Source organism: Podarcis melisellensis, assembly GCF_964234715.1.
Source record: "Podarcis melisellensis genome assembly, chromosome: 10".
Classification (NCBI taxonomy): domain Eukaryota; kingdom Metazoa; phylum Chordata; class Lepidosauria; order Squamata; family Lacertidae; genus Podarcis; species Podarcis melisellensis.
The window spans coordinates 73,295,115-73,308,162 of record NC_138542.1 but is presented as its reverse complement, the minus strand read 5'-3'; the positions used below and the strand labels follow the sequence as shown (position 1 = coordinate 73,308,162).

The 13,048-nt window shown below is 45.3% G+C and overlaps 2 protein-coding genes across 4 annotated transcripts in view; one reads left to right on the top strand and one right to left on the bottom strand.

Moving 5' to 3' along the window:
• The window catches only part of LOC309378577 (uncharacterized protein), a 75,552-nt gene that overhangs the window by 18,138 nt on the left and 44,366 nt on the right, over positions 1–13,048 (bottom strand). Inside the window, exon 2 of one of the 3 annotated variants that reach the window (XM_081926894.1) lies at positions 12,166–12,356. The exons of the other annotated variants lie outside the window; for them this stretch is intronic. The gene's annotated coding sequence lies outside the window, so the exon portion shown is untranslated. The remainder of the gene's footprint in view (positions 1–12,165; positions 12,357–13,048) is intronic. 3 annotated transcript variants of the gene reach the window in all.
• LOC309378622 (uncharacterized protein) overlaps positions 1–13,048 on the top strand; it is an 88,817-nt gene that overhangs the window by 50,187 nt on the left and 25,582 nt on the right. The gene's annotated exons all lie outside the window — the stretch shown is intronic.

The window sequence follows — 13,048 nt, the reverse complement described above, 5'->3', positions numbered from 1 at the left end:
TCCAAGTCTTTGGCTAGTATCTTCAGCCAATTTCCTGTTCTCCCCTGTAGCCTCCTCCAATTTTGCAATCGTTTGAACGTTCTGTGCCACTTGTCCAGTTAGTCTATTTAGACATTCTGTGTTCTGGTCTATTTTCGATGTTTGTTCGTCAGCCTTTTTATCCAAAGATTCCACTCTCTTATCCAAAGATTCCAATTTTTCATAATTTTTTTCTAAGATAGAAGCAGCTGTTCCTGAAGCCATATCCTCCAGTTGTAATTCCTCTGTTTCTCCTCCCCCTGCCCGTGGCAGGGAAACAGCTTCTTCCTCAGAGTGCAAAATAGGCACAGACGATCTACGTTGCTGTAAAGTTGAGGCTAAGGTTGTTTGTCTCGTTCTTGGTCTTTGATCTTTTTCTTTCGTCTCCTTTTTCTTTGCGCCACTCATTCCAAGTTTATCTAAAAGTCAAGGTCAAGCTGAGTTGTTCCCATGAGAAAGAGACGGCCCAGGTGGCAACACTCAGCCAGCAGGCCGGGAAATAGAAAGTAAAACAATATCACTGCTGTTAAGTCCAAAAACCTCTAGGGGGAGCTTAAAATGTATTTCAGGAAGAAATCAGTTAGTGCAGTACACAGAGATTGTGAAATTAATGTCCAAAAGCCTTCAAATATCAAATTTTTGGCAGAGTTGGCGTTGTAAAAACACAATGTCTCAAACAGTGCTTGCTGGTACTTCAATTGGTGTTACAAAATAACAAAGTCCAGACCTCTCAGATTTTTTCCAATTTATGTATCAAAATATTTAAGTCTGCAAACTGACTGCTACTGTTGCCAGGCAGTTCGAGCACCTGGGTTTCTTCTTTAAATTGTAGCTTCAACAGAGGAAGGTGCTACAGTCCATGCTAACACACAAATCCAATGCTTAAAATCCTTTTCTGCATTTAAAAAGGGTTCAGTGAATGCTCAGATCCAGTTTGTTAAAGACTCGCTCACAGCCCCCACTCCTCCAGCTCTTTGCTTTGAAGTTTAGTGACATCGGAAGACGGACTTCCTTTTTTTTCGTCCTCCGCTTTCAGCCAAATTCGGTTGCTTTGGTCTCAAATTGATTAAAAGTCCTTATTACTCACGGGTTGCTGCTTTTCAAAGTGCCAAATCCAGGAAGAAAGGTCAGCGCTCACCGGCAACAGCTTCGCGGCTTCTCTCCGCCGATTGCGGAACGACCCTCAGCGCCGCTGCCTCCTCCGCGATCCGGAGCCCCTTACGGGGTTCCTTCAACGTTTCGGGGGCAGCTCCTGGCGCCAGCCGGGTCCCGGGACCGCAGGCTTCTGCCGCCTGCGGTTTTCCGATGTGGGTCTCCGCTTTGCCGTAGCGGACGACCCGTTTTCGAGCGGAGCACCCTTCCCCGTTAGGAAAGGGCAGCCATTACCCTTCGTGCCGCCTCCGGAAGTCGCCCCCATGATTACATTCCTGAGGACAAAGGGGAGTTCACTGTTTCCTGCCCCCAGAAGGAAGGGCTGGTCACTGTCCTCTGTTTCAGTTCGTACTGAATCCACTTCTATATCCGGTTCCTTTGTGAATGGAATGATCTTCTGTCTAGGACCATCACGGTTGGCATGCCAACTGGGTAGGGCTCACTGTGGACGTGTTGGCTGCCTTGTGTCAAGTCTCCCCCCTTTGATAGTCCTTCCCTCATGGTGTAAAATAAAAGTCGAACGGTGCAGATCCGATGTACGGCTGATTTTATATGAATTTATAACAGAAGCATTGCATATGTCGTGTGTGTGTGTGTGTGTGTGTGTGTGTGTGTGTGTGTGTGTCGTGTTTGTACAAACTGAGTGATGGGGGGGGGGGGGTTTTCCTGCCACACATGAATTCCAATCCCAAAGAAGGGCAGTGCCAAAGAATGCACCAGTTACCACACAATTGTGCTCATTTCATTTCATTTTTTTAAAATGATATTTTATTAAATTTTATCAAAGAAAGAAATTACATAAAGAAAAACACAGAACAAATAAACACTACAAAGACATCATAATTAACATATATGAGGGGGGGAAAGGGAAAAAACAAGAAAAAAGAAAAAGAACAAAACACTAAAAAATTCAAAAAGTTAAAAATAAAAATCTCTCTTTAGTTTCTTACCATCCATAAACTTATTTCCTTGACTTCCTCACACCTCCCGTTCTTGTATTCCAGTTTAAAATTAACTAGCAAATTCCTTCTTATTAATTTTGTCCTTAATTATCTTTCTTCACATATTATTTAATCCTAATTTTTATCTGATATCTATCCCTTCTTTCATATTCTTATTTTACCTTTTTTACTAGAACCTCTTCATTTCATTTCAATGTCATCAACATTCAAAAATTTTACAATGTTTTTGTAGATAGGTTTTAAATTTCTTCCAATCTTCTTCCACCAACTCTTCTCCCTGGTCTCGAATTCTGCCCGTCATTTCTGCCATTTCCATGTAATCCATTACTTGCATCTGCCACTCTTCCACGCTGGGTAGATCCTGTGTCTTCCAATGCTTTGCGATGAGTATTCTTGCTGCTGCTGTAGCGTACATAAAGAAAGTTCTATCCTTCTTTGACACCAATTGGCACAATTGCGCTCATTTCACAGGCTAGCAAGGTTATGCTTAAGATGCTACAAGGCAGGCTTAAGCAGTATGTGGACCGAGAACACCCAGAAGTGCGAGCTGGATTTGGAAGGGGTAGAGGAAGCAGAGACCAAATTACAAAAATGCGCTGGATTATGGAGACTACAGAACATCCTTTGACTGTGTTGACCACAGCAAACTATGGCGAGTTCTTAAAGAAATGGGAGTGCCTGATCACCTCATCTGTCTCCTGAGAAATCTCTACGTGGAACAAGAAGGAGGACGGTATATTGTCTTCCTGCTTATTTAACATAAATGCAGAATTCATCATGCGAAAGGCTGGGCTGGATGAATCCTGTAATAAAAAATTTAAGGTCTTTTATCCAAACCAATCCTGCCTCCGCATGATAGAATTCCAAATCTGGCAATGCAAAAACTCCTCTCTCCTTTTTATCTGTTAATAACAGGTGCTTAATTCTCGGTTTCTTTCCACTCCATATAAATCTAGATATTTCCCTTTTCCACTCCATAAAACAATTCATTCCTCCTAAAATGGGCATTGTTTGGAATAAGAAAATCATTTTGGGGAGGATTCATTACATGATTCCATGTGCTGGTCGCAGCAGGAGGGGGAGTCTCCCTGGATGCTTCAGCATCCGGCTTCCTCTGGGTCTCCTGGCCCCCTCCTCTCCTCCCTCTGAGCCTGAACTGCTCTCTGCCCCAGCCTCTTCCCGCTCACCAAACCCTGTTTCCTCCTCAGCTTGCAACATCTCCCCTTCCGGTCTGCTCCATTTTCTCCCTCTTTCGGCTCATCCAACCACCAGTACCCAGGATCTGAGCCTTCTTCCCTTGTGGGTCCCCAGCTGGTGCCTCCCCCCCCCCACCAGCCACTCCATGACAACAACACCTACCACAGCACTGTGGTCCTCTGGTAGGAAAACTCCTGAGAAGCATGATTGAAGCAAAACTTCTGGGACTATGGAAAAATACTATCTTCCTCAAACCCCAGAATGAGCAGGAGCTCTGGGGTTGCCCCATGGGATTCATGAGTGAAGATGGGGCCCGCAGGAGACTTCCCTGCTACCTGCAGCCCCTCCTTCCCCCTCTTGAAATTAGGCTTGGGGGGAAATCTCCCATTCAATTTCAGTATTTCAAGTTTTCTTCAGAACGCGGAGGGCAGGAGGCAGCGATGAAGTTCTGGTGAAGAAGAAGTGCTGGGAGATCATGCGGTGGGGGGGGGGGACAGAGTTTGGTGCAAAAACCAAAAGTACTTTCATGTAAAATTATACTCACCATTGTGAGATGTTGCCTTCATTATTTCATTATTATACAGTTTTACATATCAACACCAGAGCTTCACATATACCTCATGCTTGTAGGAATGATTTCATGCTTAGTTCATTTCTGTGAAGAAAATAGTGGACTCTGAGAGGAAGACATCCCACACTCCATACATCTAAATGGGTTCTCCCATGTGAGAGTCCCTAGATGTTCCTTAAATACTCCATTATAAATAAAGCACTTTTTGCAATCTTTTCATTTAAACTGCTTCTCCTCTTTGAGTTTGTGATGGTCTGTGAGTCTGTTGATTTTGAATTTCCACTAAGAGTGAACCTCTATCTACTTTCCTGATACTTATATGGTTTGTATTTTATTTGAGTTTGTTGACATAAATCAAGGGTTCCACTCTGACTGAAGCTCCTTCTACAGTCCATACCTTTAAATGGTTTATCCTGTGTGAGTCTGTTGATGTTGTCTAAGGTGTCCATTAACCCTAAAGCTCTTTCCACACTCCATACATTTATATGGTTTCTCCCCTGTGTGAGTCCGTTGATGATTTCTAAGGTCTCCACTCTGACTGAAGCTCTTTCCACACTCCATGCATTTAAATGGTTTCATCCCTGTGTGAGACCGGTGATGTTTTTTAAGGTTTCCATTATCACTAAATCTCTTTCCACAATCGATACATTTATATGGTTTCTCCCCTGTGTGAATCCGTTCATGATTTCTAAGGTTTCCATTATCACTAAAGCTCTTTCCACACTCCATGCATTTAAATGGTTTCTCCCCTGTATGAGTCCGTTGATGATTTCTAAGGTTTCCACTCTGATTGAAGCTCTTTCCACACTCCATGCATTTAAATGGTTTCTCCCCTGTATGAGTCCGTTGATGTGATCTAAGGCTTCCATTCTGACTGAAAACCTTTCCACACTCCATACATTCATATGGTTTCTCCCCTGTGTGAGTCCGTTCATGTGATCTCAGCTTTCCACTATCACTAAAGCTCTTTTCACACTCCATACATTTAAATGGTTTCTCCCCTGTGTGAGTCTGTTGATGTCTTCTTAGGGTTCCACTATCACTAAAGTTCTTTTCACACTCCATACATTTATATGGTTTCTCCCCTGTGTGTGTCCGTTGATGTATATTGAGGTGTCCACTATGACTGAAGTTCTTCCCACACTCCCTGCACTTAAAACGTTTTCTCTCTCTGTGAGTCCGCTGGTGTGTTCTAAGTGTTGCATTGAAAGAGAAGCTCTTTCCGCACTCCATACCTTTAAATGGGTTCTGTCCTTTTTGTGTTCGTTGATGTGAACTATGTGTGCTCATTCAGTGAAGCATATTTCACACATTTTAATGGCTATTCCTAATGAAACGAAAGGTGCCCTGTCCTTTGCAATTCTGTCTTCTCCATCAAATTTTTCAGAGTGGGCAGAAAGGAAATCCTGTTTGGGTTTCAAGAAAGAGAACACAGAAAAAAAAGGGCACATCAACCGCCATTAGCACCTTCTCTTATTTCAAAATCTCCTACATTCTCCCATGTCCTCCCCATGTTCCCAGTTTTTAGGAAATGAAAATGCTATGATGTCAAATGACAGTAATGCATCAGCAACATTTCATAATCCTCAATCATCTTTAATAACACAGCATGATCTTGTAATACTGTTGTCCTCTGAGAATGCCTTTCAAATCAAGTGGTTGTCCCCGTTTCTACCTCTAGATCTTCATGAATCACCTGCACAGTCCCACTGACCTCAGGAGGTCCATATGGACCATTTTGGGGTTTTTTTCCTTCCAAGATGGCGGCTGTAACAACTTCTCCTCCGTGAACCCTCCTGGATTACAAGCCTTTTATAGCCTTTTACAGCCTTTTATAGCCGTTTTTATAGCTGTTTTTATTAGACTTTTAATTATTTTACCTCTGTTAGAAGTTTTTAACCGTTTTATCTCTACTGTTGGCCAGTCGTGGCCAATATACGTATTAACAAGGATACTCAAACCTTCTGCTGAGAAAGCCTGCTGCTGATTAGAAACGCCGCCTTGAAGACCGGGTTATGCTGAGCAGCAGAGGAGGAGTAGCAGAGGAGTTGTGTCCACAAAAGGTAAGTTCTCTTTTTATCTCCGTTTATCTCTTCTTTTAACCTCCGTAGTCAGTGAGTCAGCGACAAATGGGTTATGGCAAGCGACCAAGATCTGCTGAGAATGGTTGTTCACCTCCAAGAGTAAAGCAGTCAAAGCTTGAATCTCCCTCACCACCTACTAACAATAACAGCCAAACAGAGCAAGTAATTGTTTCTGCTGTCAAAACATACAACCGCTTTTGGCCTCTGTATGATCAAGGGGAGCTGGAAAAGCCAGTTGATCCAGGAGGGGATGGAAGCCATAGGGAAGCCCTCCTCCCTGACACCTTAATTACACCTTCGCCGTCACTAAAACAGGACGCACCAGGGCAAACTGCCCATGAATCAGTACCTGATCAAATACAACTAGTAATCAGGACTTTAAGCTTCATTTTCAAGAAATTGGAAGGGATTTCTTCATCTTTGAATAAACTTTCACAAGCCCTTCTGACTCATCCATCTTCCTCAACTGAGCTATCTAATTTGCATCAATCTCCTGTGCAGCTTGTAAGTGCCTTAAAGAGACAACATGACCAGAAATCTCACCTTAAGGGTTCTAGAAGCAGGCTGCCACTGCCCCAAAGGAACAAGCAATCCTTGATTTTTCAACCTAATAAAATATGTCTATCCATTTTTTCCCGTGACGGCCCCAGACTTAGGTGGAATAACCTGAGGATGGCTAAAGGGTACCTACGTGATTTGCTAAACATCCCTTTTTTCCAGATAGATCTTATATCTGTAGTACCCCTAAAGGCCACGCCCTGGCCAAGGAAATTTATGCTCTCCTTCCAGTCTGCAAGGATCCCACATCTTCTTGCAAGACAAAAAGACCGGCTGGCAGCCTGGGAGATTGTAACAACAAGAGTCTTTAAGGACACGAGTGTCAAACCTCTTTTTCCCAACATCTTAACCGGCAATGAATGCTCGTTACCTCCTTCTGTTCCTATAATAAAGGAAAAAACACCTAGCCGGGTACCCCCTGTTCCACCTGCGATCCCAAGTGCCCACCTAGTTACGCTGAGGAATGATCCAATTGCAAGCCGAGATTGGAATATCCCTGAAGAGAGAAATCTTATCTCCTCTTATGGAAAACTCCCTTCAGAAGAACAGCAGGCTATCCTCGACAGATTGGATCTACTCAAACAAAGACTCCTATCGCAAGGGGACCCCTCTATGCCAACGAGAGAGGAGAGCAGGCGCTCCACGTCCCACAAGGCGTCTCCATCAAATGCCTTGACAAGCTTTCAACCTGCTACTTTGTTACCCCCTACTGATCTGAATCAGCAGTCACCTGTTGACCAACAGCACCATTCTACCGTGGAGGAAGTCGATAAACTCAACACTCCCGTCTCAGACCTTATGTCCAATCAAAATATGGAAGTTGATGAATCCTTTGCTTCAATGCCAGAGCTAGAATCTACCCTGTCTGAAGATCACCAGGAAATGATTATGCATGCACCATCCCCACATTCACGTCCTTCTATACATCTGCGTGATAATTCTTCTCCATCTGCGCAGCAACTACAAATGATGGCCGGAACACCTCTTAGCGCTACCCTGGTTAAGACTGACAACTCTGACGGATCTACTAGTATTGCCCATCAAAGACCTACTACTACTCACCTCATTGAACAGCATCCGACCTCACCAACTTTGCCTAATTCTTCCTCCCCGGCAAAGCCCTCCCTGCCTGTTAATGTTACCAAATCATGGGTTCGATCAACACAGAAGAAGACCTTATCCGCACAAACTAAAATTACTGATTTCTTCATGGGTCCTCCTTCTACCTCCAAGAACTTATTAAACAACTCAAAGTGACAATTACCGGGACAGCACAAGGATCTGACATTATCTATACTTAGCTGGAACATTGCTGGTTGGAGAACCAAAAAATCAGATCCCGAATTCAGGAAATACATAAATTCATTTAATATCATTCTATTCCAAGAAACATGGGATGAGGAAGAGATTACCATAGACGGCTTCGATCTTCTAACACTTCCGGCCTCCCCTTCCCTGAAAGGTGGCCGCCCCAAAGGGGGTCTTTTGATTGGGATCTCACTCCAACTTCACGCCAAATTCATTCTGGTACGGGCTTCCCCGCCTTTTGCTCTATCTGGACTGATCGCAGAAGGGAAGTCCTCATTACTAATTACTAATGTCTATCTCCCCCCTGAAGGCTCTGCACCTGATCTTGACTGGAGATGGGAATCATTTGAAAATCACCTATTGTCATGTCATACCAAATGCCCTAACTCGTACTCCTTAATTGGGGGAGACTTTAATGCTCGTATTGCCACAAATTGGGACCTACTAACCAAGTCCAAATGGTGGACTCCCCCATGCTTGGAGAACTTTGACTTAGAACATGCCAGAATTAGAACTTCAAAGGACAACAGAGTAAACAAAGCAGGAGTGACCCTTTACCAAATGGCCATTCGCCTGAATTTAGTCTTCTTGAACGGCACCTTCCCCCCCGACATACCGGGGGAGTTCACCCACCTGGGACTAGCATCTAACAGTGTTATCGATTACTGCTTGATCTCTGCAAATTTGGCCGTTAATGTTCTTTCCTTCCAAGTTGAAAACCAACATTTCAGTGATCACCTTCCAATAGTGACCACTTTGTCATTGTTCCGGTGCCAGAAGGACTATAAACACTCAGTCCTTCTGGAAACCTCATCATCGACCAAAATAAGAGGGATCAAATGGTCGGAGGCTGTGGCCCAAAAATACCAGGATTTTTTTCATAGGGAAATCATTGCCTATCTACCTCAAATAACTACTGATTTACAAGATTTTAACTCGGTTTTGAAACTTTTTAACCTTCTTATAACAAACCTCACCACTTTTTTTACATCACCTCCTCAAAAGGCGAAAGTGGCACATTGCAGTACTGGGGCCCCTTGGTTTAACACCTCTTGCAAACAAGCAAGATCCCTTCTTCATTCTATCTATAATGAATACAAAAACTCTAATGCCCAGGCTCTACCACCCTCCTACTTACAAGCCAAAAGAGCATACAAACAGACTTTAAAGCTGGCCAAACGCGAGTGGTACCAAAAGCGTTGGCGAGCCTTGATTGCGGCCTCTAGATCCCGCAGACCACAGGAATTTTGGGCTCTGATAAACAAAAGAGGAAGGAAGTACCCACTGGCGATTATCCCTGCGCCCACATGGGAACAATACTTGAGTAAATATTTCTCTTTGGCAGAGGAATCCAACTCACCCATAGAATTCCAAGCCGACCATCTACCTTTGTGGCCCTCTACCGACCCAGAACTGATAATGGACTTGATACTAGATCTGAAAACGGGCAAAGCCCCTGGGCCGGATCTAGTCCCCGCTGAGGCTATTGTCACGCAACCGAGGTGGTGGGCTGAAATTCTGGCCAAAGCCTTTGATGCAATTAATTCTACGGGGCTTATCCCTAGGTCATGGAAGGAGGCCGTGATCGTACCAGTCCATAAAAAGGGTCCCCCTGCTGACGAACTATCGGAACATCAGCCTTTTGTCTATCATCGGGAAAATCTATGCAAAATTTTTGCTGTCTAAGCTGTCCCATTGGGCATACGACTCAAATTTGATTGGCCATGAGCAAGCGGGCTTTAGGAACAATTATTCAACCACTGACCACATGGTAATTATGTATCATCTTGCCAGAAAATATTCTGCCCCGAGTCGGGGGCGCCTATGTGTCGCTTTCATAGACTTAAAGGCCGCCTTCGACAGTATCCCAAGAAACTGTCTATGGAAGAAATTAGAGAGATGGGGCATAGATAGAAGGCTGTTATGGCTTATAACCCAATTACACCACGGGCCGTCGGCTAGAGTGAGATTCACACCGGCGGGAAACCTATCCAATGAGGTCCCAATAAATAGAGGAGTGCGCCAAGGCTGCATTTTGGCCCCACTCCTCTTCAACTTGTTTATTAGCGACATGAAGCTCTTTCTGAGTGAGTCTCAAGCCAACATTCATGCCCCCCGCCTAGCTGATTTTCGCTGCCCTCTGTTTCTATATGCTGACGATGCAGCGATCCTTTCCTACTCTAGAGTCGGTTTATGCAGAGCCCTAAAGATTTTTGCGGCTTATTGCAAACTCAACCATCTGACAATTAATCATGGAAAATCTAAAGTACTGGTCTTTAGCAGGTCTCGGAAAACTTACAGCTGGAAGTTAGATGGAGTCCAATTAGAACAGGTTTTCAAATTTAAATACCTGGGAGTCTTTTTTCACTACAACCTAAGCTGGAAGCCACAGATACAGTATTTACTAAACAAAGGGAAAACAATACTTTACACTCTACTCCAATTTTTTGCGGTCGACGGAGCCTCCCACATCCCTTCTGCACTGAAGGTGTACCACGCAAAAGTGGTTTCCACCCTCTGTTATGCTGCCCCGCTCTGGGCTCCAGGGTCCAATTTAACATCGCTGGGGACACTGCAGAATCAGTTTCTCCGTCGCCTCCTGAAACTCCCCATGTGTGTGAGCAATGCAGCCATACATCTGGAGTTAAAGATTGCATCATTGGAGACTGTCATCTGGAAGCGAGTCTTTGGCTATTGGCTGTCCAGCTGGCATAGGCTTCCCCACCATTACCTCTTTCAGTGCCTCTGGCGGGATGACTTTGTTAATCCGTGGGTAAGAAAAATCCATGCCAAACTTCTGAGCATCGGAATTTCCCCAGCGGACTCCTTAAAGACGAACCTACGCTCAGCCAAAAGCCTCATCGAGCAAAGATTAGCAGACATTGACAATCAACACAACCTCTCCAGGGGTGGGGGTGTCTGCTCTCCCAGTATCACGGAATAACCCCACCACTTGGCCTTCCATCATACATGTCATCTCTTTCATCAGTACCACACCGACTTGCATTTATTCGTGCAAGGTTCAATGTTTTTCCATCGAACCTGCTGAACCACAGATTTTCCAAGGGTTTGGTGTCTCCGCTATGCGAGTGTGACGGGAAAACAGTTGAATCTCTTCCACACATAATGTTCAACTGTCCCTTACATAGCATAGCCAGGACTAAATTCCTGGGTCCTGCTTTACTGCGCTTGGTTGGCAGGCCTGTTGAGTCACATGCCGCACTGCTCTTGCAGGATACAGATCCTTCTGTAACTCTGCAGGTGGCGAGATTCCTGAATGCGGTTATCTCACACACAAAAACCACCAAAAAACAACAACAACAAAAACTAATCGGACAGTTATGATGAGAGTGCATGACGGATCTCGTCTCCAGTTCTCCTTTCTCTGTGAACCGTCCTTCGGATCTTTCCAGGCCCCAAGCTGTTATTTGTCACTGCTCAATGTCCCACTCTTGCATCGTGGTGTTCCTCTTATGTCGTTTGATGTATTGGTTTTTATGCTTCTGTGCTTTTATGTTTGTACATATTTTATGGGCTAATAGCCGTAAATAAATATAAGTAAGTTGTGGACCATTTTGGGAGACCAAGGTCTACATCTCTTCCATGGACTGTGGTCTGGGTCAATCAGAGAACTAGTGACAAGGCTTGGTGCTTGGGGTCAGCTGAATGGGTGCTCAGGGAAGCTCCTGTTCTTGGAGATGGACCTCTGTCCTCATGCCTTGCATTGCATGGAGAGAGCAGGAGAAGTAGAAGGAAAGCAGCTGGCAAATGGGAATCCCAGGCGGAAACACCCACCCCAATGGTTCTTTATAATGATGATGTGCTGCCTGATCCTCTGCTTGTCTTCTGACAGAGGACTATCCTAATCTGGCACTAAAAAGCAGGATATTCAAGGCAAGGACCTAACTGTACTTAATGGTAGGTGGCCATATTGGTCCGACACACTTGAAGTAAAAAAGTAACAAAAATAGTCCAGTAGCACCTTAGGGACGAACTAAGTTTGTTCTAGGCATAAGCTTTCGTGTGCATGCACACTTCTTCATATAGTGAAGGGTAGTAGGAGATGGTAGTAGGAGTACCCTTCTGAGAAAAACCCCACCCTCCCACGATATACAAGGGTCTGGTGACATCTGTGTCAGTGTATCTGAAGAAGTGTGCATGCACACAAAAGCTTATACCTAGAACAATCATAGTTAGTCCCTAATTTTAAATTTTTTATTTCAACTGTGTCAGACCAACACGGCTACCTACTTGAATCTAGATGTCATGGGGTGTTGGGGAGCAGTAGTTCCTTTGGGGGGGGCATGTCCTGCACCTTCTGGGGTCATTTTTCCACCCTTGGTCCCCACCCTGCACTCAGCTCTCACCGGTGGCTTCCAGAAGCTGTCAGCATGCAACAGGGGTTCCAGCAACGGCTTCAACCAGCCGGCTAAACCAGGTAAGGACAGCTGATGGGTCTCAAATCCTTGGGGGGCTGGGGAATTCTGCTGCACCTGAAGTCAAGCCCTGGTGGATGGAGAGGAGGACTGTCCCACAGTCCAGAAGGCAGATTCTGCCCGTGCTGAAGAGGAAAGTGAAGAGCAGATCGGGCACGTCCACCTGGAGGCTTGTTATCTAGTCCCAGGGGTACTCTCAATAGCCTTGGACCTGTGGACCTGAAGGAGCATCTTCACCCCCATCGCTCAGTCCAGACAGGGAGGTCCACCTCCGAGGGTCTTCTGCTGGTTCCCTTGCTGTTAGAAGTGAAGTTCCAGGGAACCAGGCAGAGGGCCTCCTGCCCCATGGAAGGCCCTCCCTTCCGGGGGCAAGGAGGTAGGCAACCATCTGAAATTTAGACGACAGCTGCTTGCCAGTCAGAAGGTTGGCGGTTCGAATCCCTGTGACGGGGTGAGCTCCCGTTGCTCGGTCCCTGCTCCTTCCAACCTAGCAGTTCGAAAGCATGTCAAAGGGCAAGTAGATCAATAGGTACTGCTCCGGCGGGAAGGTAAACTGCGTTTCCGTGCGCTCTCTGGTTTGCCAGAAGCGGCTTAGTCATGCTGGCCACATGACCCGGAAGCTGTACGCCAGCTCCCTCGGCCAATAAAATGAGATGAGCCCCGCAACCCCAGAGTCGGCCACGACTGGACCTAATGGTCAGGAGTCCCTTTACCTTTACCTATAGGTACTGTAAGCTGCCCAGAGCGGCTGGGGGAAAATAC